Source organism: Eriocheir sinensis, chromosome 58 (genome assembly GCF_024679095.1).
Source record: "Eriocheir sinensis breed Jianghai 21 chromosome 58, ASM2467909v1, whole genome shotgun sequence".
In the NCBI taxonomy this organism is placed as follows: Eukaryota; Metazoa; Arthropoda; class Malacostraca; order Decapoda; family Varunidae; genus Eriocheir; species Eriocheir sinensis.
In genome coordinates, this window is record NC_066566.1 from 6405124 (window position 1) to 6430376 (window position 25253).

Below are 25253 nucleotides of genomic sequence, written 5' to 3' on the forward strand. Positions count from 1 at the left end.
TGTCGGGGCGGCGAGGGCAGGGAACGTATTACTGCATGGGCGGTGGGTTCGGGAGCAAGGGAACCAGCTGCTGCATGGCGAATGGGTATACACGTTTACAATGCTTGGCACGAGAGAAGGAAATGAAAGAATAAGTAAAAGAACGTTGTGGTGGTGCTGGGTGGTGAGAGAGAGAGAGAGAGAGAGAGAGAGAGAGAGAGAGAGAGAGAGAGAGAGAGAGAGAGAGAGAGAGAGAGAGAGAGAGAGAGAGAGAGAGAGAGAGAGAGAGAGAGAGAGAGAGAGTTAGAGAGAGACAGAGACAGAGACAGAAAAACATACACAGACAAACAACGAAGGGACAGAAAAAAATATATAGAGAGAGAGAAAGGAAAGAGAAAATAATACTCGTGACTGAATGGCACTAAGAACAGAAGAGCCAAGTCGAGACGGGAAAAATAGAGACGATGAAAGACAGACAGACGGGATATGTTAAAAGGCTAAATTAGGTTACGGCACGAAGGGAGACAAAGAGAGAGAGAGAAATTGCGGGGATTGACAGGACTCGAAAAACAAGATTGAGAGAGGAGGAAAATCGGAGTCAAAACGAAATGGGGTAAAAACAAGGTGGAAATAGAGTGAAATTATTGAGAGGATGAAAAAGAACAGGTTACAGTAACACTTCATGAAAAAGGAGAGAAGGAAGAGGGCAGAAAAGAAAAGGAAATTATTGAAAGGATGAAAAAGAACAGGTTATAGTAAGACTTCATGAAAAAGGAGAGAAGGAAGAGGGCAGAAAAAGAAAAGGAAATTATTGAAAGGATGAAAAAGAACAGGTTACAGTAAGACTTCATGAAAAAGGAGAGAAGGAAGAGGGCAGAAAAAGAAAAGGAAATTATTGAAAGGATGAAAAAGAACACGTTACAATAAGACTTCATGAAAAAGGAGAGAAGGAAGAGGGCAGAAAAAGAAAAGGAAATTATTGAAAGGATGAAAAAGAACACGTTACAATAAGACTTCATGAAAAAGGAGAGAAGTAAGAGAGCAGAAAAAAAGAGGAGGCGAGTTAAGTTTTGGAAATAAAAAAAAGAGCAGATTACAAAAGTCCTCGTAAAAATGAGAGAAGAAGAAGGAGAGAGAAGGAGTCAGAATAAATTGGATATGAAGTGAACTGTAGATGAAAAAATAGGAACAGGGTACAATGAGTCTTCAAAAAAAAAAAATGGTCGGGTATTGGAAGAAGACGAAAACAAACCAGAAACTGATGAAAAAGAGAAAGGCGGGCAAAAGGAGGCCAAAATAAGGTACGACTGAAACGACATAATCTGGCACTGAAGGGAATTGGATAACACATTGGAACGGAGCGGGGACAAGGAGACGAAAAAATAACAGGAAAAAGAAAATATTACGTGAAGATGACAGAAAAGTAGAAAAAGAAAAATACTACGAGGAAAGAAAAGGAAGGGCTGGATATAAGGAGAGGAGGCGGAGGCAGCGTGGAGGCCTGACTATTAGAGCAGCGGCCGGCCAGGAATGGAATATAAGGCGGAAGGGACGAGACGGGGAGGCGGAGGATCAAGGAAGACGAGACGGGGAGGCGGAGGATCAAGGAAGACGAGACGGGGAGGCGGAGGTTCAAGGAAGACGAGACGGGGAGGCGGAGGATCAAGGAAGACGAGACGGGGAGGCGGAGGATCAAGGAAGACGAGACGGGGAGGCGGAGGATCAAGGAAGACGAGACGGGGAGGCGGAGGATCAAGGAAGACGAGACGTGGCGATAAGAAGACGAGGCGATGGCAAGCTATAAGGGATAAAAACTAAAAGCGATAAAACAAGGACAAGTAGAGATAAATACTAAACAGGGTAAAACAATGGCAATGCGATGCTGTATATTTACATTGAAATAAAATCGAGGACAATACAAAGACGACTAGAATAGACAAAAAAAAGCTAATCAGATGCTATATTAAGTAAAAAGTGAAGGTTGGAGCATATGCTATTGCTGCGCGTGGCGGCTGTGCTCATCTCCGTCCCGTTGGCCTTTTGAACCTGTGGCAGAAAACCCATTAACCCGACACAGGGGCAGTGTTACATCCGGGTTACCTCAGTTTACGTTCTCCAGGTTTCCCCAGGTACCCATTTACTGATCAACCCGAAAGGGAGGATGAACAGCTGGGTGAGATGCACGGGTTCGTTGCAATTATACGTATAGTCACACTAATCACTGCAACAAGGGGGGAGGGTGAAAGGACAATACGGTGTTAGTTAAGGCTAAGCCAGGCATTATTCTGCACTAAAACAGAAAACGAAAGGCAGTATGATGAGCAATAAGGCCAGAAGGGGATGAAGTAAAGGGAGGCTGGGCGCGGGGTCGGCATCGGGAGGCGGGGAGCGTCAACGGGAGGCGGGGGCAGGGGTGGGGGGCGTCTTGTGCGGGGCGGTGTTAAGGAAAGGCAAAAAAAAACCTCATAATACCACTGCCATAAAGCAAAAAAAATATAGACAGTACGAGGAACAACAGGCCGAAAAGAGGATGGACGAAATAAGGCAAGGGTGGTGAGGGGATGGGTGGGGTGGGGGGGGGGCGAAGGTAGGGGGCGGGATGGGCAGGTTCGTAGGCTTGGGACGAGGGTAAGGGGGGGGGGGCGACGGGCGGGGGGCGAAGGTAGGGGGCGGGATGGGCAGGTTCGTAGGCTTGGGACGAGGGTAGGGGGGGGGGGCGTCTTGTGCGGGGCTATTTTTTAAGGCGAGGGAGCCGCGTCACCTGCTCGGAGTCGCTCTCGCTCTGGTGAAAAAAAAGGAAACACGACTTTTTTGCTTCTTTTTTTTTCTGGCGCGCATTCACTTTTCCGCCAACTTTACTCCTCCTCAAGTTTCTTCTGGGACGAGTTTCTCTCAATTTCTGTTGGGGATATTTTTTTTTCTCCCTCATATTTCTTTTTTTTTCTTTTTCTGCTTCCTCTACTTTTTCTTTTTACTTTTCTTTTCCTTCGTCTTTTTATTTATTTTTTTCTTCGTCGTTTTTGTTTTTTTACTTCTTTTTCTTCTTTTCCTTGTTCTACTTTTTCTTGTCCTTGTTTTTTTCTTGTTCTTGCTCATTTTTTCTTCTGTTTTTCCCAGGTCTTGTTTCTTGTTCTTTTTCGTCTTGCTCTTCTTCTTTTCCTTCTTTTCCTCCTCCTCCACACAGCCTCTCTTTCCCCCACATCCTCTGCTGGTATGTGTGTGTCTCCTCTCCTGTTGCATCCTCAGAGAAGCTATGGCGGATCTTCTTTCTCTCTACATTCGAGAAATTCAATTATATATATCCTTTGGCGGCTACGGAGTCTGTGAAAGCCTTCCTCTCCCCCTTCATCTCCCTTATAATGTGTCTCCCTTTCTTGTTGCATCCTCAGAGTAGTGATGGTGGAGTGACTGTCTCTCTACATTCAAGGAAAACAGTAATGTACCCTTAAGCAACTACAGAACTGACAACACCTTCCTCATCTTCCTCTCCCTTATAATGCGTCGTCCCTTCTACTGGATTCTCAGAGAAGTGATGGTGGTGTGTGTCTCTCTACATTCAAGGAAAACAATTATATATCATTTGGCGACCACTGTATGCACAAAGCCCTCCTCCCCCTTCCATGTGTCACCTCTCGTATTCCCCCAACAGAATAATATGATGTCCCGCTCGTCTCTCTCTGGAACCCAACACTTGAGAACACGTATGATAACTGAATATGCTTTGGCGACGGCGACTGCATAATCCACAAAGCCCAGTTCCTTGTCTTCTTCGACCTCTCTCCCTCCCCTCCGTCGCTCCTCTGCCCCAGTTCCTACAAAAACAGGTGATGGTGGTGCCTTGTGTCTTTCTAAAGTTGGGGATATACTTGTGCATCACCCTTATACCTGCTTTAGTTGTGTTAGCTGACCCACAAGCCTTAGTTTTCCCCTCTTCTCTTCCTCCCCTTTGTCTCCCCTCTTGTCTCTCTCTCCCCTTCCTTCATTCTGTATTATTCTTTCACCTTCTTCTTTCCTCCCTCATATTCTTCTTTTCCCTTCCACCTTTCCTTCCTTCTCCACCTCTCTTCTTCCTTTCTCTTTCTTCTTTATCCTCTGTGTTATTCCTTCTTCCTCCTTCCCTCCCCTCTTCTCTCCCACCTCTTTGTTTCTCTCTCCCTTCCTTAGTCGTGTTAGGAGACCAACAAACCTTCCTTTCCCCCTTTTCTCTTAATCTCTTCTGTCTCCCCTCCTGTGTGTCTCCCTCTAAAAAGTGAATGTTTTAATATTCAACAATAAGAACTTGGGTTGTAATGAGCTATGAACTGGTAATGGAGGAGGCGGTGATGATGGTTCATGTGACTGGAATGTGATAGATTAGTGGGAATGGTGATGAAGAGGGTAATGATGAGGACTTGTGATGCAGTGCGATGATGATGGGTTGTGTTGCTGCAGTGTGGTGTCATGTGCTGCTGGTGGTTCACTCTCTCATACATTCTGCGATACCCACGAAGAACGGAACACCTCTCGTCTCCTTGTCCCCGCTCCGTTCCAATGTGTTATCCAATTCCCTCCGGTGGCGACAGAACCACAAAACCGTTCCCTCCATCCTCCCAACCTCCCCTCCGCCTCCCCTCCCGCCTCGCTCCCTATTTAAAAAGCGAATGTTTTAATTTCCAACAGTTTAAATTTGATGAATCAATGAATACCCAATTATTATGTAATGTAATCCCTACTACTCTCATTTTCACTTGTCACTGATCATCTGTATCAAAATGAATTCATTAATACATAAATATTAAAGCTCTTTTCCCGGAATTAAATTTTGTCCATGATAATGTTTAGAGTCGTATCATCGTTATTTAATTATTCCATAGACCAAAAATATAAATCTACGTAAGCCAGCGACATAAACTGGGGAGGAAGGGGGAAGGAGGGGGGGGGGGAAAGAGGGGGAGGGGGGGAGACACTTTTATTTGGTTTATAGGTACACCAGCCTCCCCTTACCTGGGACTACCGTGGGCTGCCGCAGTAGGTCAGGAGGAGGAGGAGGAGGAGGAAGAGGAAGAGTAATCGCAGAATGTGGAAAAGGAGGAGGAGAGCGATTAAGAAGATGATGATGAAAATAAAGAAGAAGTAGAAGAAGAAGAAGAAGAAGGAAAAGAAAGAACAAAAACAAGAACAAAAAGAAAAAAGCAAGGAGAAAAAGAACAAGAAAAACAAGAATCTGAAAAAGAGGATTAAGAAGAAAAAAAGAGAAAAAAAAGATGAAAAACAATAACAAGAAGAAGAAAAAGAACAAGAACCGGAAAAACAAGCACTAGAAGAAAAAGAAGAAGAAGAAGAAGAAGAAGAGCAGGAGGCGGGGGAAAGGCGTCCTGTCTGGGTGTCTTCTTTCTGGACATTATTGAGCTTCTTCGTGAAGTGTCCAGCGGCCCGCGTGTTGGAGGAGGAGGAGGAGGAGGAGGAGGACGGGGAGAAGAATGAGTCTGGGAGGAGAAGACGACGGGAAGGAGGGAAAGGAAACTGGGAGGAGGAGGAGGAAGAGGAGTAATCTGGGTGGAGAAGACGACAGGAAGGAGGGGAAAGTAGAGGAGGAGGAGGAGGAGGAAGAGGAAGAGGAGACGGAAAGGAGGGGAAGGAGATGGGGAGGAGGAGGAGGAGAAGACAGGGTATTCGATAAGGAGGTGGAGAAGGAGGAAGATGATGGAGGAGGAGGAGATGGAGAAGAAGGAGGAAGAGGAGGCGGGGTTGTCGTGCCCTTGTCCGTATGGCATTATTCCTGAGAGAGAGAGAGAGAGAGAGAGAGAGAGAGAGAGAGAGAGAGAGAGAGAGAGAGAGAGAGAGAGAGAGAGAGAGAGAGAGAGAGAGAGAGAGAGAGAGAGAGAGAGAGAGAGAGAGAGAGAGAGAGAGAGTGTGTGTGTGTGTGTGTGTTTTCTTCTGCTTCTTCTACTTCTTCTTCATATTCTTCTTCTTCTTCTTTTTATTCCTCCTCCTTATCACTTACTAAAATTCAAGCTTCGCAGATGACTCCTTATCCTCTCCAAAAAACAAATCCCTGTACATACCTTCAATATATAAAGAAACACAAAGGCCCTTAGCTCCTTAGACCCAGGACAAACAGGGCCGAAGAAAAGACTGGACGAGGGGAAAAGAAGAATAGTGAGGCGCAGAGCTGAGAGGCAGGCGTTCCTCTTGACCTAGAGCCGGCCAAGAGGAGGAGGAGGAGGAGGAGGAGGAGGAGACAGCTGTGGGGTAACCTTAGACCACTTACTCCATGCGGAAAGGAAGCACAGGGAAGGGAGAGGGTGAGAGGGAAATGGAGGGGAAGAGAAGGGAAGCGAAATAAGGGAACGCAATGGGAAGGGACCCGAAATGAAAGGAAGGAAAGTGCTGGGTAGAGGCGAAGGGCGGAAGAGGGAGAGAAAGGGAGGGAAATGGAAGGGAAGCGATGGAAATTGAGGCGGTAAATAGAAGGGGAAACAGCGAGGAAGACAGGGAAACGAAGGGAAGGGAGGAGAGAAGAGAAGTAAGAAAGAGAGAGAGGAAGGGCAGCGAAGGGTAAGAAGGAAGTGGAAGGGAAGGGAAGGACACGTCGAGGGGGAAATAAAAGGAAGGGAAGAGAGAGAGAGAGAGAGAGAGAGAGAGAGAGAGAGAGAGAGAGAGAGAGAGAGAGAGAGAGAGAGAGAGAGAGAGAGAGAGAGAGAGAGAGAGAGAGAGAGAGAGAGAGAGAGAGATAGTGAAATAAGCAAAATGACCCCCTTAATATTCCTGTTTTGTCAAGCTTAAAACTATGATGAGGCGACAGGATCCAGAGAAAATAGACATGGAGTAGAAGGAGTGAAAGGAGGAAGACGGTAGAAAGGATAAAGGAGAGAAAGGAGGAAAGTGGAAGAAGAATAAAGGAGAAAATGAAGGAGAGAGAGATGAAGGAAAAGAGGGAGAGAGAGATGGAGGAGTAACAGGTTAAAGAGAATGAAGGAAAGAAAAGAAGGAAGAAGGGAGAGAAGGCAGAGGGAGGAAGAACACTGGAGGAGAAGGAAGGAAAAGGAGGAAGAGAGGAGAAGAGTAAAGGAGTGAAAGAAGGAAGAGTAAGAAGAATAAAGGAAATGAGAGGAGTAGACAGAAGGAAAGAAGGAAGAACACAGAGGAGAAAGAAGAAGGAGAAAGGAGGAAGAGAGATGGAGAAGGAAGGAAATGTGGAAGGGAAAAGAGGAATAAGAGGGAGGAAAGAAGGTGAAAGAAAAATACAGAATGAAAAGGAGAAGAAAGGAAGAATGAATAGAGGAAGAAGAATAAAGAAGGGAAGAGAGGGAAGTAGGAAGAGAGTATGTTAGGGAAAGAAAGGAGAAGAAAGAAAGGTATAAGAGAGAGAGAGAGAGAGAGAGAGAGAGAGAGAGAGAGAGAGAGAGAGAGAGAGAGAGAGAGAGAGAGAGAGAGAGAGAGAGAGAGAGAGAGAGAGAGAGAGAGAGAGAGAGAGAGAGAGAGAGAGAGAGAGAGAGAGAGAGAGAGAGAGAAGCACCGTCAGTGTCACATTATTGAGCTCTACGGTAAGGAGAGAGAGAGAGAGAGAGAGAGAGAGAGAGAGAGAGAGAGAGAGAGAGAGAGAGAGAGAGAGAGAGAGAGAGAGAGAGAGAGAGAGAGAGAGAGAGAGAGAGAGAGAGAGAGAGAGAGTAGTCAATAGCTAAATGGAGAAAGGAAGAGAGAGAAAGAGTGAGGACGAGGAGGAGTAGAAGGAGGCGGAGGTAAGGGCGACAGAGGAGGATAAAATAGATTAAGAAGAGGAGGAGGAGGAGGAGGAGGAGGAAGAGGAGGAGGAGGTGAGGAAGCGGGAGAGTTTTGGGATGGCAGTAAGCGAGTAGTCAATAGCTAGATGGAGAATGAACGACAGAAGAAGAGGAGGGAGAGGAAGAGGAAGAGAAGAACGTGAGGGAGAGGGAGAGAGTGTCGGCAGTTAGCGAGTTGTCAATAGCTAGAGGAAGGAGAGGAGAAGGAAGAGGAAGAAGAGCAGGAGGCAGAGGAAGGAGAGTTGGAGGAAGGACGGTATGAAGGAAGAGGAAGAAAGAGGAAGAAGAACAGGAAGATGGGGAAGAAGAGAGAGTAGCAGGAAGAGGAAGAACATGATGATAAAGGGGACGAAAATGAAGAAGGAGAGGAAGAGGGAAAGCGCAGGCCGACCACCGAGGGATCAAGGGGAATGAAGAAGACTTGGTGAGGGCAGGACTATGTGTAAATACCGGGATCCAGGAGGCCGATGAGGGGCTCTAGAGGGGAGGAAAAAAGTCGTGGAAGGGGCGAGGACACGGGTAGGGGGACGGGAGGACGCGCTGGGTTGAGAAATGGATGGTTCAGCGGGAGTGAGGACATTATGGGCCATATTCTTAAACATCACGGCGCTGAAACACATATTTGACACGGTTTTTGAAGGCGTTTTGCCCATTAGTAGAAGGCTACAACACAAGTGCAAAACAAGTGAAAAAAAAATAGATTACAAGTGAATATTGAAAAGAAAATAAGAGTTAAAGCGCGAGAACATTGACATTAAGTGAAAAGAAAATCCGGGAGCCGTTGCAAAGGCATATCCCGAGACTACATCTGATCTGATCTGAGTTGAATGACCCTAGGTGGTAGTTTGACTCTTCTTCTGAACAATGAACCTTAAAAAACACTCATGAGAACCCGATTGCTTTCCTTTTCGGCCTTTGGAAGTAGTTGATGAGAGATGCAGAAGCGTTTGAGAACACCAACCTATGATATCTAAAGAGTGACAGGCAATGAGGAACGATGGAAAAAGCAGCTGAGTGTATGCGACCTGGGACAAGAGGAATGGATCGTTGAACAGGGATTGAAGACATTATGATATCCTAAGCGTGACAGGCAATGAGGAATAAGGAATATGTAGCTGAGGGAGTATTTATATTTGCAAGAGCGTGGCAAGAGAACATGTTTGGCCGAGAGAACAGGTTGAAATATTCTGAACCTGGGTGAAAGAAAAAGGCCGCGAGAGAGGATTGTTTGAGGACCCACAAAAGAGGACCCAAAAATGCGAGATGGGCTTAGTGAGGGCCGCGTCAGACCGAACTATGACTTGAGAGGATAAGGCGAAGGAGGCAGAAAGAAAGGCAGGGAGGGGGGGTTATGTCTGGGGGGTAAAAGGCCCGTTCTTGATAGGGAAGGTAGGACTACAAAATATCATTCGGTGGGTCAGACAAGTCCAGTTAGCTGCGTCTGGTTTTGGGATTGCACTCACTCTCGCACTTTCTCACTCACTCTCCCAGTCACCAGGTATTTAAGTCACCATGGTCTGATCACGCACTAGACTCCCGAGTGTGTTTGTGTGTTTAATCTAGGTTTCTTTGTTTTATCTATTCATTGCTTAACCGCACCACACAGTAATAGTATGTCAATGCATATTAGGACCATTAATAAATAACTTTGTTTGTGGTCAATAAAATATCTATCTATCTATCTATCTATTTATCTGTGTGTGTGTGTGTGTATGTGTGTGTGTGTGTGTGTGTGTGTGTGAGGTTTCATTGGTGTGTGATATGCTGTCAGTTGATATGAGAGAGAGAGAGAGAGAGAGAGAGAGAGAGAGAGAGAGAGAGAGAGAGAGAGAGAGAGAGAGAGAGAGAGAGAGAGAGAGAGAGAGAGAGAGAGAGAGAGAGAGAGAGAGAGAGAGAGAGAGAGAGAGAGAGAGAGAGAGAGAGAGAGAGAGAGAGAGAGAGAGAGAGAGAGAGAGAGAGAGAGAGAGAGAGAGAGAGAGAGACAGAATGAACTAGGATGCCTTTTCGTGTTTGAGCAAGAAATACAAAAATTACGAGCAAGCTTCTCGTTCATTCTGACGAGACTCGCCGCAAACATTTCGCTCAGGCGTGTTGCTCTGGTTCGCTGTAAGTTGCAACGCGTCTTTTCAGCCGTGGGATTTTTTTTTTCACAGAACAAAAGGGAGGAAGAGAAAAAAAAAAACAATGCTCGGTCTGATATTTATTGGCGCCATCACGTCCGCGTTTTTGCCGATGGCTCGCTAAATAATCGCGGCCGTTACTGAACAACAACAAAAAAAAAAGAAATATTTGCTACCGGAGACAAAACAGACAAAATAAAAGATAAAAAGAATCCTTACTAGCGACAAAAGACAAAGAAAAAAAAAGAATAATCGTTGCCGGAGATAAAACGAAGAAAATAAAAAAGTAAAAAGCATCGCTACCGGAGACAAAGACAGAGAAGAAATAAAAAAAAAATCGTTACCGGAAACAAGACAAAGAAAAAACAGAACAAAAGAAATAAAGAAAACAACAAAAATAATACCGGAGAACAAAAACAAAACAAAACAAAAAGAGAAATATCGTTCCTGGAGACAAAAGATAAAGAAGAAAACCTCCCAAGAAAAACAAATAATAATCGTTACCGGAAACAAAGAAAAGACACACACAAAAAGAATATTCGTAACAAGAGACAAAACATAAAGAAGAAAAATATGGAGAAAAAGAGAAAGGAGGGAGAGATTACAGGCGAGAAAGGAGGAGATGAAAGAAAAATACAGTTGGGAAAGGAGAAAGAAAGGAAGAAAGAATAGAGAAAGAAGAATTGAGAAACGGAGACAAGAGATGAAAAAATGACATACCAAACAATTGTGAAAAAAAAAATTGTATCCATGACCAGAGAAAATAAAAACTTGGCACAGTGGAAGGGAAACAAAAAGTATTACAAAACGCAAGGAATGTGATATCACCTGACGGCCAAAAGGTACACTTAACAAAAGATTAAAGAGAGAGAGAGAGAGAGAGAGAGAGAGAGAGAGAGAGAGAGAGAGAGAGAGAGAGAGAGAGAGAGAGAGAGAGAGAGAGAGAGAGAGAGAGAGAGAGAGAGAGAGAGAGACGACAGAAACAGACAGAAAATATGAAAGAAAGTATAGGAAGAGAGAGAGTGAGAGAGAGAGAGAGAGAGAGAGAGAGAGAGAGAGAGAGAGAGAGAGAGAGAGAGAGAGAGAGAGAGAGAGAGAGAGAGAGAGAGAGAGACACGACACGACACGACACGACAGAAACAGACAGAAAACATGAAAGAAAGTATGGGAAGAGAGAGAGAGAGAGAGAGAGAGAGAGAGAGAGAGAGAGAGAGAGAGAGAGAGAGAGAGAGAGAGAGAGAGAGAGAGAGAGAGAGAGAGAGAGAGAGAGAGAGAGAGAGAGAGAGAGAGAGAGAGAGAGAGAGAGAGAGAGGCTGGGGGAAGAATGGAATTTAATGACAGGGGATTAGGATAAATAATGGATTAATCGTTGTTGATGCATACTTAAATGAGTCTGGAACGAAAGCAGGGAAGAGTGAAGTCAAGGTCATTCTGCCACCTGTTCCGTAACCACCCCGCGCGGTAAGGCGAAGAAGGGAAAGAAACACGGACTCACTCGAAGAAAGGAGTGGAAAAATTTGGGCGGCTTTTTCCGATGCCCTACGCCTCTGTCCACCCAGCAGTGTATGGGTACCAGGTATTAATCGGGGGTTATGTCCCGTCTCCTGCGATCTGTTCCCTTCTCCTATAATTCCTTCCCCTTCTCTCTCTCTCCGGCATATGACCACAGATGTTGCGCCGACTAAACGAAACTTTCCAACTTTCCACTCGAAGAAAGAAGCAACACCTACTTCCTAAAACATATCCTTTGGACCACCGAATTTGATGTTAACTTCCTTCATTTTCTTCCAGCCTAAAACGAAAGGAATAATATCATAAACCCCTGCATGGACAAGAAGGAAAACAATAGAAAAATATGGAAGCAGAAAAGCAAAAACAAGAAGGAAGCAGAAGCATTAGTAGGAAAACAAGAACGACAGCAGAAGAAGAAGAAAAAGAAGACGAGGGAGAAGAATAAATGGAAGAACGAAAACACAGATAGAGAATAAAAGGAACAAGAACACTAAGAGAATGAAGAAGCAGAAGCAGGAGAGTAAGGACGAAATGGAAGAAGAGCAAGAATAAAAATACTTGAAAGAGAACAAGCAAGAACAAGAGGAGAAACGCAAGAACAAGAACAGGAACAACAGGAAACAGTAGAAGAAAGAGCAACTCAGAAAGCGAGATCAAGACGCAGCAGAATGACAGGAATAGGAGGGAAGAAGTAACACTATCACCGCCTCCGCAGCTCACGGTACACAGGGACGCGGCTTCTATTGGGAGAAATCTCAGATACTTCGACTCATACATATACCCACATTTGACAAGGCTTTCTTCGGGGTTGTGGGTATTTCCAGGGGTAGTTCTATGACCCAGATGGTAGTTTAGCCATTCCTCTGCTCCATGAACGTTAAAAACACTCATAACAACCCGACTACTCACCTCTGTAGCCTCTGGAAATAGTTGAGGTGAGAGACGAAGGCATTGGAGAATACGGAACCAGGGTAGCAAAAACAGGGAAGGCCGCGTGATGAGTGGCGGGAGGCGGCGAAAAACGCGATGAAGACGAATGACTGGGCCGAGAGAGAGAGAGAGAGAGAGAGAGAGAGAGAGAGAGAGAGAGAGAGAGAGAGAGAGAGAGAGAGAGAGAGAGAGAGGGACAAGGAGGAAGAGGAAGAGAAGCAGCAGTTAAGAGAGAAGTGAAAAAAAGAGGAAAGATAACGGATGATTGAGTGGCTGGGAGGAGGGTGAAGAAGAGGTTAGGGGTGAGAAGGAGAGGCTGGAGATGTGAAAGGAGGAGGAGGAGGCGGAGGAGGTGGAGGAAAAAGAAAAAAAATACAAAAGAATACAGTTTGATACGGAAAAAGGTGAAAGAAGGGATGGAAAACGAGGGAGCTTGGATATGGATTTGAGTGCGGAAGGAAGAAAAGGAAAAAGGAAAAAGAAGAAAGAGGAAATAAAAGTGAAGAGCAAGGAAAGGCAATTCATGACAGGAAGAAGAAAAACTAAAGTCAAGGATGAAGAGGAAGAAGTGGCAAGGGAAGGGAAGGAATGAAAGAGAGATACTGGCAGTGTGAATGGAGGAGGAGGAAAAAGAGGAGGAAGAGGAGGAAAAAGAAGAAGAAAAAAAACATATAAAACTGAGATGAAGGGCAGAGTGATGCAAGAGGATTCAATGCAGAGGAGGTAAAGGAAGAGAAGAAAGTTGTAGGGGAAAGGAATGATTTGTGTGAATAAAGAAATATATGAGAAGGAGGAGGAGGAGGAGAAAAAGAGGAGGCCAGATTGATATGAGAAGAGATGAAAAAGGAGAGGTTAGGGTCGATGAGCGATTGGTGGAAAAAAAATAGATCGAGGAGGAGGAAGAAGAAGAAGAAGAACAGGAACAAGAGCAAGAAGAAGGCAGAACAAGATCAAAAAGAACAAAAAAAAACATCAGAACCCAAATAAAAAGAACTGAAGAACAGCGTATTAAAAGAAGAGGTTATGAAGAAGAGGAAAAGCTCGCGCGAAGGATGTGTTTGCATAGATCAGGCGGGGACAAGAGACAGGGAAGGAGGAGAAGGAGGTGGAGAGGAGGAGGAGGATGACCAGGGAAGGAAGAGGAAGTAAAAAGAAGTTGAGAGAGAGAATTGGACGAGAAGGAGGAACATGAATTGAACGAGACAGGGAAAGAGAGAAAGAAAAGAGAGAGAGAGAGAGAGAGAGAGAGAGAGAGAGAGAGAGAGAGAGAGAGAGAGAGAGAGAGAGAGAGAGAGAGAGAGAGAGAGAGAGAGAGAGAGAGAGAGAGAGAGAGAGAGAGAGAGAGAGAGAGAGAGAGAGAGAGAGAGAGAGAGAGAGAGAGAGAGAGAGAGAGAGAGAGAGAGAGAGAGAGAGAGAATGACAAACTGAGGAACAGGAGGAGGAGGAAGAGGAAGAAGGAGGGAAGGCGAGAACCGAAAAACAAACAGACAGACAAAGAAACAGATATAATAAGGGAGAGACGACAAACTGAGGAAGAGGAAGAAGAGAAGGAGGAGGAGGAAAAGAAGGAGGAAGAGGAAGAAGGAGGGAAAGCGAGGACCGAGAAAGAAACAGGCAGACAGATAATAATAAGGGAGAAATGACAAACTGAGGAGGAGGAGGGGGAGGAGGAGGAGGAAGGCGAGGACCTAGGAGACATACTGAAGGAGAAGGTGCCGCCGCAAGGACCTTTATGCGTGGCCTCGGCGCTGTTCAATTGGCCGTCTGGTGTGTCTGCTCAATTTAGTCCGTCGTTTGGGACGCGCGGAAGGCACCTTGGAACTCACACACACACACACACACACACACACACACACACACACATACACACAGACACACACACACCGATGAGCCAGTAAGGAGGCGAGTTGAGGACGGCCCAAGAAAGGAAGGATGCTGAGGGGAGGAAGGACGGGAAGGAAGGCTCGTGTGTGTGTGTGTGTGTGTGTGTGTGTGTGTGTGTGTGTGTGTGTGTGTGTGTGTGTGTGTGTGTGCTCATCTCGGACGCCTGATTCCCTCATAATTATCTCATGATGCGGCTCAGTAAGCGTGTGGCTCCGTGCCCACGCCCGCCACCACCTGCACGAGAGAGAGAGAGAGAGAGAGAGAGAGAGAGAGAGAGAGAGAGAGAGAGAGAGAGAGAGAGAGAGAGAGAGAGAGAGAGAGAGAGAGAGAGAGAGAGAGAGAGAGAGAGAGAGAGAGAGAGAGAATGGAAGAAATGAATGAACACAAAAAGTAAAATAAGGAATAAGAAGTATGAAGGAAGGAAAGTAAGGAGGGAAGAGGGGCGAGAATGGAAGAAATGAATAGGAAGAAATGGAGAGAGAGAGAGAGAGAGAGAGAGAGAGAGAGAGAGAGAGAGAGAGAGAGAGAGAGAGAGAGAGAGAGAGAGAGAGAGAGAGAGAGAGAGAGAGAGAGAGAGAGAGAGAGAGAGAGAGAGAGAGAGAGAGAGAGAATCATATAAACCACAGTCTGTACATTATGCCTAAACCAGATCGTCTACTTCCCCATAAAATGAACATATACAGGAAAGAGAGAGAGAGAGAGAGAGAGAGAGAGAGAGAGAGAGAGAGAGAGAGAGAGAGAGAGAGAGAGAGAGAGAGAGAGAGAGAGAGAGAGAGAGAGAGAGAGAGAGAGAGAGAGAGAGAGAGAGAGAGAGAGAGAGAGAGAGAGAGAGAGAGAGAGAGAGAGAGAGCAGGGCCATGTCGCGCGCCACAACAAAGGGAGTGCGTGGTTGGGGGGCGAACTACAGCAGAAAATAACATTAACATAACAAAGACAGCGGGATAATGGCGGGGAACCTGCGATCTATGGACGAGCCGCAGACACTCAGCCCCAAACCCTCCGTCCCGGGCTGGCGGCGGAACGGTCCCACGCGCTTCCCAACCAAAAGGAAGCAACAGGAATAATAATAGTAATAATGGAACAACGGTAATGAAGATGGAGATTTGTATATGTGAGAGAATGAAGAGAGAAGTTGTTGAGAGCTTCCACGCGCTGCCCAACTCTAGGGAAGTAATAGTATAACAATAATAATGATGTAAATATATGTGTAAGATGGATAGAGAGATTTAAAAAAGAGAATAGAGAAAATAAACCGTATATTAATGAAGGGGGATAGTGAGGGAGAGATGATAAACTGAGGAGGAAAAGAACAGGAAGAGAAGCCACACACTAGTCAAGGAACACACAGACAGACAGATAAAAAGACATATAAAGAGAGAAATGACAAATTGAGGAGAAAGAGAAGGACTGTATATTTTTTTTTTATCACATCAAAGTGAGAAAAGAAAGAAAGAAAAGGATTGTGAAGAGGCTCCACGCTTTGCCCCCCCAAGGAAGTAATACCAGGAAGGAAACAATAATAATGATGTTGATATATATATGATGGACAACTACGTGAAGGAATGCAGAAAGATGCTGAGATGCTCCGTAATTATAATATTGATGTGGACAGTGACACAGGAAGAGGCAAAGCACAGGAGGTAAAGGAAGAGAAGAAAATTGTACAGGAAAGAAATCATTTGTGTGGCTGGATATGTACAAGAGGAAGAGGAGGAGGAGGAGGAGGAGGAGGGGGTAATGGAAATAGTGAAACAATTGTAATGAAGATGTATTGTAGATGTATATATGCAAAACAGCGTGAGAGAATAGAGAAAGAAGGGAGCTGTGGATGTCTCACGCTCTGCTCTCGCCCCAGGAAGTCGCAATAATGAAACGATAATAACGGTGACGTAGATGGACGTGTATAACAACAGCGTGAGAGAATAAAGAAAGAAAAGTTGCTGAGAGACCCCGCGCACTGTCATCGCCTCGGGAAATAATAGCAATAATGAAACAATGATAAAGAGGTAGATTGTTGTAGTAGATGAATATGTAAAAACAACGGCGTGAAAAAGAATACAGAAATTAATTATTAAATGGTTCCACTTGCTGCCCACTCTCTGTATTAAAGAAATTATAGTAATGTAGATATGGACGTAAAAGAAAAAGTCAAATATATATAAAAGGAAGCAGTTGAATGTAAAAATAAATAAATAGAGAATATACAAGTTAAAAAGGTGTCCTATAGATAATCCTGCGCTGCGCCTCGGGGAATAACAGGATCACTGAAATATTAATAATAATAATGATGTAGATGCAAAAGAAAAAAGTGAGAATACAGAAATAAATAATGCTGACCACCTTCCTCTACCCTCGCTTTGTCAATAGTAATAGTCATGTATGCATACCTTTGTAAGAGAAAGCGAAAAGCATAAAAAAAATGTTGATGGAAATGTCGATCAATAAACAAAATATATATATAAAAGAACATTTCATTTAGTGGCCCTGTATATCGACACTAAGCATACTCCACACGCCATGGATGATAATGATAACAAAAACTAATGATAATGATAACAATAATAATAATAATAATAATAATAATAATAATAATAATAATAATAATAATAATAATAATAATAATGATGATAATAACTCTAATAATATCGCAAAGGTATGTGAAATGAAAGCCGTGAAATTATATGAAATAACAAGGAAATGTGACATATAAACAACGATGGATAAATAAGTTAATTAAATGAATAAATAAAGTAACTAAATGATTAAGTATTCCATAAAAAAAGACATAATGAGTGATTTTTCAATATGCAGTCCAGCAAACACAATCTCAATCAATCAAGTAGCAGCAGTTAAGTAGCGGTCTTTTTTTTTATTATTGTTTTCTTTTTTTTTACGCCCTTGCTGGAAAAAAAATAGATAAAGAAACATAATTAGTAAATCAGGAACTATAGAGAAGGAATCTGCATGACAAAACTGATATTAAATAAGTTAGATAACGACTAGTGAATGATACATATATAAACTAGATATTTTTATTCCCATTCTGATGTGACCTTCAGGAGTTAACGAAATGTTCCTCACGTCACTCCGCGTCCGGGATCAACATTTCGTATTCAGACTAACGGACACTGCTGACCCCGTGCCTCCATCCTCTTTAGCCACGACGTCAAAGCCGCTGGATAAGAGTAGAGCCAAAAAGGGGTCAGTTGAGGTCCTATCAGGAAAATGTGTTGAGATTATTGTAATTATTATTATTATTGTTATTATTATTATTATTATTATTATTATTATTATTATTATTATTATTATTATTATTATTATTATCATTAGTAGTTGTAGTAGCAGTAGTAGTAGTAGTAGTAGTAGTAGTAATAGTATTGGTAGTAGTATTTATAATCCTGCGCTGCGCCTCGGGGAATAGAAAGAGCACTGAGTTATTAATGATAATAATGATGTAAAGAAGGAGAAAAAAAAATACAGCTGACGCCGCCTTCTACTACCCTCGCTTGGATAATAGTAATAGTCATGTATACATACGTAGTGCTAGTAGTAGTAGTAGTAGTAGTAGTAGTAGTAGTAGTAGTTTTAGTGTTGTTGGTGGTGGTGGTGGTAGTAGTAGTAGCAGTAGTAGTAGTAGTATTGATGAAAAAATATTATGATTTAGTTAAACAAATTATAACAGCAGGTATTATGACCCGAATTCGATGACAAACTTGTCTCAAATAAAATTGAATTATATGACGAGAGAGAGAGAGAGAGAGAGAGAGAGAGAGAGAGAGAGAGAGAGAGAGAGAGAGAGAGAGAGAGAGAGAGAGAGAGAGAGAGAGAGAGAGAGAGAGAGAGAGAGAGAGAGAGAGAGAGAGAGAGAGAGAGACTGAAAGATAGACAGACATGTATAATACCATCAAACTTGTGTTCACGAAAAGAAGTCTGCAGCCCCGCGCCTGAATAGCTAGTTCAAGACGTTATCAAATAAAACATCACAAGGCAGCCTTTACGTTTGTTGCCATGACAGTCTGCGCGTCACCGAGGTAAGAATATCAGTCGCCTAATGTATTTCCTCAGTATGAATGGCGCGGGTGCCAGGGGGGGGGGGGGGGACCGTAAACACACACGAGAAAAATAAGAGCGGACTCGGGGCGCTGGAGGCCATCTCATTATATGGGGCAAAAATGTTCACGATAGCAACGCTCCAGGGTGTGCGTGTGTGTGTCTGTGTGTGTGTGTGTGTGTGTGTGTGTGTGTGTGTGTCATTATGTACGGTAGTGTAGTGTTGACTTTACGTGTGCATATGTATCGTGTATAAGTGCTTGCATTATCTCTCACCCAGATTTAGTGTTCGTGTGTGTGTGTGTGTGTGTGTGTGTGTGTGTGTGTGTGTGTGTGTGTGGTGACCTGTATACCCATATATATAAATGTGTGTCTGTATGTCATTGAATTGAGATGACTGAGATACTTGCTTGAAAGAGCGAAGAGCCTCAGTCAAACAATCCATTACGACCTTTTGGAAAATTTGTATTATTTTTATTTTTTTCAACAAAGGAGACAGCTCAAGGGCACACAAAAAATGGAAACAGTAATAAAAAAAAAAGCCCGCTACTCGGTGCTCCTAAAAAAAGAATCAAAAGAATCAGGCATTGAAGTGTTGCAAGGAGGGATGCGGCAAGGATTCTGTGAAGGTGGTGTTAGGAACCAGTATGTAGTGTTGGAAGGCGATGCAGCGGAGAGGTGATGTGTTATGAGGCCACAGTTTCGAACAAGTGAACTGCCGAATTATGTGAAATTGCCATGAGTGTTAAGAAGGTGATGTTCGCTACTCATGTGCTGCGCTGGATGCTGTGAGGTGATATACACTGCGGGTGGTTGTTGTGGGAGGTAGAGGTGCTTGATGAGGTGTATTTGTCATTGGTGTTGAGGTGACATTGCAATCGAATGCCACTGGTGGTTTACACAATTACGAGTGGCTTTGGTGGCTTTATGAATAGATGTTTGGATGGTGGATGTACTGTTGAGAGGTGGGCGTCTGCTGGTGGTGAGTGACGGTGTGCAGGAGGGTGCCGGTGCTGATGGGTGAGCGTTCCCTTCTTCAGAAAACTGTTCCCAAAACGTTGAAAATTTTTGGTCGTAAACATGTTTGGGAAATGGAAAAAATAACATGAAAGGGAAATAACACGGCGTCGAATATCCATTGATGAATGTATAAACGTGTGTGTGTGTGTGTGTGTGTGTGTGTGTGTGTGTGTGTGTGTGTGTGTGTGTGTGTCAGACAAAGATAATTTAATATATAGATAGATTGCTAAATAGATAGATAATAGATAGTAATACAGTTTGTTCGTGTGCGCTAAAGAGAGCTCTGAAGGACGCGCACAAGACGTGAGGTCGAGCAGCCTGGCAGGTCGTCGAGGCTGTGAGCGCCGCGACACACACTCACCCGCCGCCTCCTTCAACCTCTAGTGGTGCATTTAAATGACTTACTTTCCGTCGCCGGGGCCGCTCCGTCACGTGTCGCCTCCAAGATAAACATCCCTGATCCGGCTCAGGTCTCGCCCACTGATCGCTTACATTTTTCATGGGCGAGTTTTTCGTAGATTTTTTTTTTCTAGGCTTCTGTTCCTTTCTTGTCCCGTAGCCAACATATGTCACCGTGTAATCCGCCCACGTGAGCCTCCCACCCTTCCCTGCGCCGCCACCGTCAGTAAACAGTGTACGTGTGGAGGCTGTCAGCGCCGGGGGACAAAAAAATAACAGCAGTAGTAAACAACCTCGGAATGTAGTGCTCGGAGGGTTCATAAAAAAGAGGTCGTCGATTCACCGAGACCCGTGTGTGTGAAAATGAATTCGCCGTCTGCGGGCGCGAGGCTCGGGCGGCGGGGCGGCGGGGCGGTGCGGGATGATGTGAACCAAATAAACAAGGAACAGAACTGACGCGCCGCCCAGGGCAGGGGCGGAGTCTGAGGCCCGGGATGAAGACATAAACAAAGGGGGCGCCCCGCGTGACGGAGGGGGAGCCGCCCGAGGGAAGGGCCGCTCACCACACTCGTAAAAAAACAAAACCAACAATAAGATGTAAAGTAGTTGAGCCCTTTACTAGGCCGCCGCCAGGCTGACAGTGACGCCCAAAGCTTCATTGCCTTTCTTTACCCTCCTCTCTTCCCAGGCGCCGCCTCAGTTGACGGGCAGCTATATATACAAGGTTGTAGTCCTGGGGTGTTTCAGCGTTGTTGATTCAATAGCAAGAGCCTCCTAGCACCATGATAGTCCTCTTGTTTTCTTATTTTCATTCTTCAGCAAGCGATGGGATATCTAGTGTACCTAGAAATGTTCAACAGGGTGCGAGTGCAAATTGATGCCAATACGGTTGGAAGTCACAGGATTTGTTTCATATCCTGCTGCCCGGCGTGAGCGAAGGCCGTCAGCAGCAGGCAGGAGCCAGCCAGGCGCCAGGGTCATGCGGTCTGCACCGGGAGTAACAGGGGTGAGGGAGCTTCCGGCCCGTTGTCAGTGCGCTAGACAACTCTGTCGAGGGTGTTAGCCTGTTAGAGGCGAGGGCAGACTGAAGGGGGGGGCGAGGGCAGGTGGTGCAGCTTAACTAAGTTAGTCTGCGCGTCACGGAGTAAAGCGACTTGCACGACTCTTTGCTGAATGTATGACATTTGTCCCGCCGGCTACGCCCGCCAGTAGAGTGACAACTTGAAGGCCTCTGCTCGCCCCAGCCCGGTGTTGCTTACATTTACAGCTCACGTATCGAACAGAAAGACTCTCAGCCTGAGTTACTGACGGGATGACTGGCCGTTGCCTCGCTAGGAAAAGCTCACCATCCGACGGAGATAGACACATAAACTTAAATTGAGTCATCAACAAGTCGGGCGTGCGGAACGATGCGGGATGTAGGGACGAGGAGCACCCGCCCTCGCCACAGGCCGCCAGGACTAAGGGGACGATCCCTTGCACCTGCACCGGACCGTGTCCTGTGTCACTCGCTGCCACTGAGAGAGAGAGAGAGAGAGAGAGAGAGAGAGAGAGAGAGAGAGAGAGAGAGAGAGAGAGAGAGAGAGAGAGAGAGAGAGAGAGAGAGAGAGAGAGAGAGAGAGAGAGAGAGAGAGAGAGAGAGAGAGAGAGAGAGAGAGAGAGAGAGAGAGAGAGAAATGGGGGAATACTTGGAGATAGAGTGGGCGGAGGGAGCGCAAACAAGATGGTAATGGATGAGGGGCAGGACAGAGGCAGACATGGGACGCTGAAGTGAAACAGTGGCTAAAAGCACCGAGGACGCGGCGGGGCAGCGGGGGCCTGGGTAGGGAGAAGCAGGGGCCGCCACCACCTAAGTGGCCGAGGTCGCGGTTCTCCCAACCTGTTAGGCTACTTCTGATGAGGTTCTGCAGGTATTAGTTAGATGTCCGTTGTTACGGGTTTATTAATTTTATTTTAGCTGGTACGCAAAAAAATCACGTTTTCTGATATGATATCTGCATGTCAGTTTTCTCAGTGCAGCGTCACAATCGCTGTTCACTTGTTATTGCAGGACACAAGTTAACGTTATGCTCATGTTGACCTGTTTTGGGCTCTATTGATGTGTCAGTACGCGGGTGCCTTACACTATAGCTTGGCAACACTTGGCGCCGCCATCAACCACGAAGGGAACAGTTTTCAGGGTGATGGATTTCACGGGCTCATTTTTCATTCCCTTGTCCTGAGAGTGGGAGGGAGACACGCTGCAGCAGGAGTCTGTGATGGGCGCAGCACTTTGTCCTTATTATGTGCCGAGAAGCTGTGGGGCGCACTCCTCGGCGCCATGAGTCTGGGAGGAAAAGTTGGGTGGAGTGTGATGAGAACAACGCCGTGTGTGTGTGTGTGTGTGTGTGTGTGTGTGTGTGTGTTAAAAGAGACAAAAAGACAGACATATAGACTCACAGATAGATAGGCAGACACCCACCCACAGAGAGAGAGAGAGAGAGAGAGAGAGAGAGAGAGAGAGAGAGAGAGAGAGAGAGAGAGAGAGAGAGAGAGAGAGAGAGAGAGAGAGAGAGAGAGAGAGAGAGAGAGAGAGAGAGAGAGAGAGAGAGAATGAAAGAGTATATATTAAAACATTCACTAGTCCTTTATACATTTTACACTCATAATCCAGAGTTAAAACCCGACAATGCAGCAACCAACAAACAACCAGCCAACAAAATAATACGTAACAACACAACAACAACAACAACAACAACGAAAGAAGACTAAAGGGATTCAACAAAATATAGACAAAGGGAAACATTCAATAACTATAACGATGGAAATTGGTTTTGGGGGCAGACTGGACTTTTACGAGTGACGTCTGCCGCTGTAACTCGACCTGAAGACGCCTCTCGTGTATAGGGATGGCCCAGCACGGCACCGCCTGCACCACACAGCTTCCAGGCCACAGAGGCGACGGGGCGCGGCGGAAAACACTCGCTCCACCATTGCCGGGGAATTACGGCGTTGAAACTGTAACTCTCCGGAACAACTGCGGCAATTAAAAGGACTAGCGCGTCGAGGGGAGGAAGGTGTCGCCTTGCACGATACTGCTTGCCGGGGGAGGGGGGGGGTGATACTGTGGGCTGGGGAGGAAGAGGAAGATGGGGGGAGATGGGGGTGCTGGTGGTGGCTGTCCTTGGATATGTGTGGTATTGTAGGAATGTGTGAGGTGCTGGATGTGAGGAGGAGGTGGCAAGCAGTGGTTAAGGAAATGCTGAGGAAAAAAACATCGTGGTTTTATCAGAGAAACTGCAATTACGTAGTGAAAAATCCCGTAACCTAACACCATTTAGTTTGGGCAGCAAAGCAACTGAGCCACCGAAGAGCCCAGTTTGTTGTCTGCCCTGACTTCTGCACAGATGACCTGGGTTCGATCCCCGGCATTCAGTGGTGTTATATTACGGGAGAATGTCGTGGTATGGGGGTGAAGTGGTGGTAGTGGTAGAGACGAGAGATGGTCGTGGTGATTGAGGTAAAACAAAGTGGTGGTGGTGGTAGTGATTTGTTAATCGTGTCGAGGGAGAATATGTGTGTGTGTGTGTGTGTGTGTGTGTGTGTGTGTGTGTGTGTGTGTGTGTGTGTGTGTGTGTGTGTGTGTGTGTGTGTGTATGTGATTTAGCAGACAAATTAATGTACGTATGCAAGGATTATTGTGATTGTAATTTTTAAAGGGTTTTAGCTTTTAATACGTAAATGTTAAAAGTGAATAATTGTGAGTTGTTGTTTTTTTCAGTGATAACCAGAATGTGTTTATGTGAGAGAGAGAGAGAGAGAGAGAGAGAGAGAGAGAGAGAGAGAGAGAGAGAGAGAGAGAGAGAGAGAGAGAGAGAGAGAGAGAGAGAGAGAGAGAGAGAGAGAGAGAGAGAGAGAGAGAGCATGATTGGGATGTTCTCAAGACAAAATGGGTCGCTCTGTACCAGTCGCGACATGAATGGGATATATTCATTGAGCCGAGCCACGCGACGGCCACCTACCGCAAGACAGATGGACGCCCCCGCCGCTCCGATAGGCTTACGGGGTCGAGGCAAGAAGATGAAGCGGCGGAACTTGTGATGAATGACACTGATGAAGGAATTTATCTCCGACCTTGTTAACAGTTTCTTCATCCTCGCGAAAGACCTTAAGGAGAATATATGAGTTGGGGCCTTGATGACTTAAATGAGCTTATCTACTTAGGTCCTAAAGGCAAAACATGTGCAGGAGTGTGTGATGAATGGCCCAGATAAAAGAAATTGCCTGTTGTACTTAAAGTTTCCTAACATCACCCCGCGAAAAGTTCCTTGATTACTAAGAGAGAGAGTGACGGCAGGAAGAGTCTTAGCAGAAAAATTACGAGGAAAAGTGAGTGTGAGGAAAGGGCGGTGGTGGTGGTGGTGGTGGGAGGGAAGTGTTAGTTAGGAGAGAGGCGGAGAAAGGAGGGAGGGCGGTAGAGTAAACTGTGGTTTTTATTAAGCCGAAGACGTATTGACAGCCATGGCAGCGTGTATTTAGAAAAGCGCAGATAAATACACTTAGATTTCACATTTTAACACTTACCTCACCCTCAACCCATGAAAAAGTCTCCTTATTACTAAAACAACCTTATCGGAGAGGCAGCCGTAGCAAGGGAAAAGAACTTGAATATCGTATAGTTAACACCTTCCTAACCTTAAACCCACTTCCTTCCTTCATTACTAAAATCAACCTTATCGTGGTTAAGTCGAAAAAGCACACACAGTCATGGCAGTATATGTGGTGAATGGCACAGACTAGGAGCTTATCTTTCGTGTGGTTCACCTTCCTCACCCTCTCCCCGCAAAAAAAATAATACCCTTAATTACTTAAAACTATCATGGTTAAGCCGAGGAAGCAGAACCAGTCGTAACAATGAATGCGAAGAAGGACGCGGATAAAAGAACACGTGTATCGTATAAATTGCGCCTTCCTCTCCCTCAACCCACGAAAAAGTTACTTCATTACTTACCTCGTTGTAGTTTAAGCCGAAACGGGAGAGGCAGCCGTGGGAGTCAATATACATGATGAATGGCGCAGATAAAGGAACTTGTCTCCGTCGCGGTTAACAGTTCCCTCCCTCCCTCTCTCCCTCCCTTCCTCCCTCCCCCGCGAACCACCCGCCTTGGGGAGAGAAATTAGTGGGCGAAGTTTATTACAATGACGTCGGGCGGGGCTGCGGAGAGGGAAGTTTCACGCTTATGTGGTGCTAACTCCCCGCGCTGCATTAACATGGATTCCTGACTGCGGGGAAGTTGTATTGCGTCCTCCTAGTGAATGTACGTAAAGTGACGGAGAGCGGGGAGGAAGGAGGATGCGGGGGGCGCCGAGGTGGTGGTAAGTGTGCAGTGTGTGTGTGTGTGTGTGTGTGTGTGTGTGTGTGTGTGTGTGTGTGGCAAGTGTATATACCAGACCATTTTTTCCTTCCCTCCGCGTTCGTTCCCTCACAGTTTACTCTCCCGCCTTCCCGCCTTCCCCCGTTTCTCTCCTAACTAACACTTCCCTACCACCACCACCACCACCGCCGCCGCCCTTTCCTCACACTCAGTTTTCCTCTCTCGTAGTTTTTCCGCTAAGA

The 25253-nt window shown here is 45.4% G+C and overlaps 1 long non-coding RNA gene across 1 annotated transcript; it reads left to right on the forward strand.

The window, feature by feature from the left end:
• The first annotated feature begins 307 nt into the window (after positions 1–307).
• LOC126984976 (uncharacterized) lies at positions 308–2314 on the forward strand. The gene is made up of 3 exons (XR_007738259.1): positions 308–645; positions 813–1609; positions 1640–2314. It is a non-coding gene; the product is annotated as an uncharacterized LOC126984976 (long non-coding RNA).
• The last annotated feature ends 22939 nt before the right edge of the window (positions 2315–25253 follow it).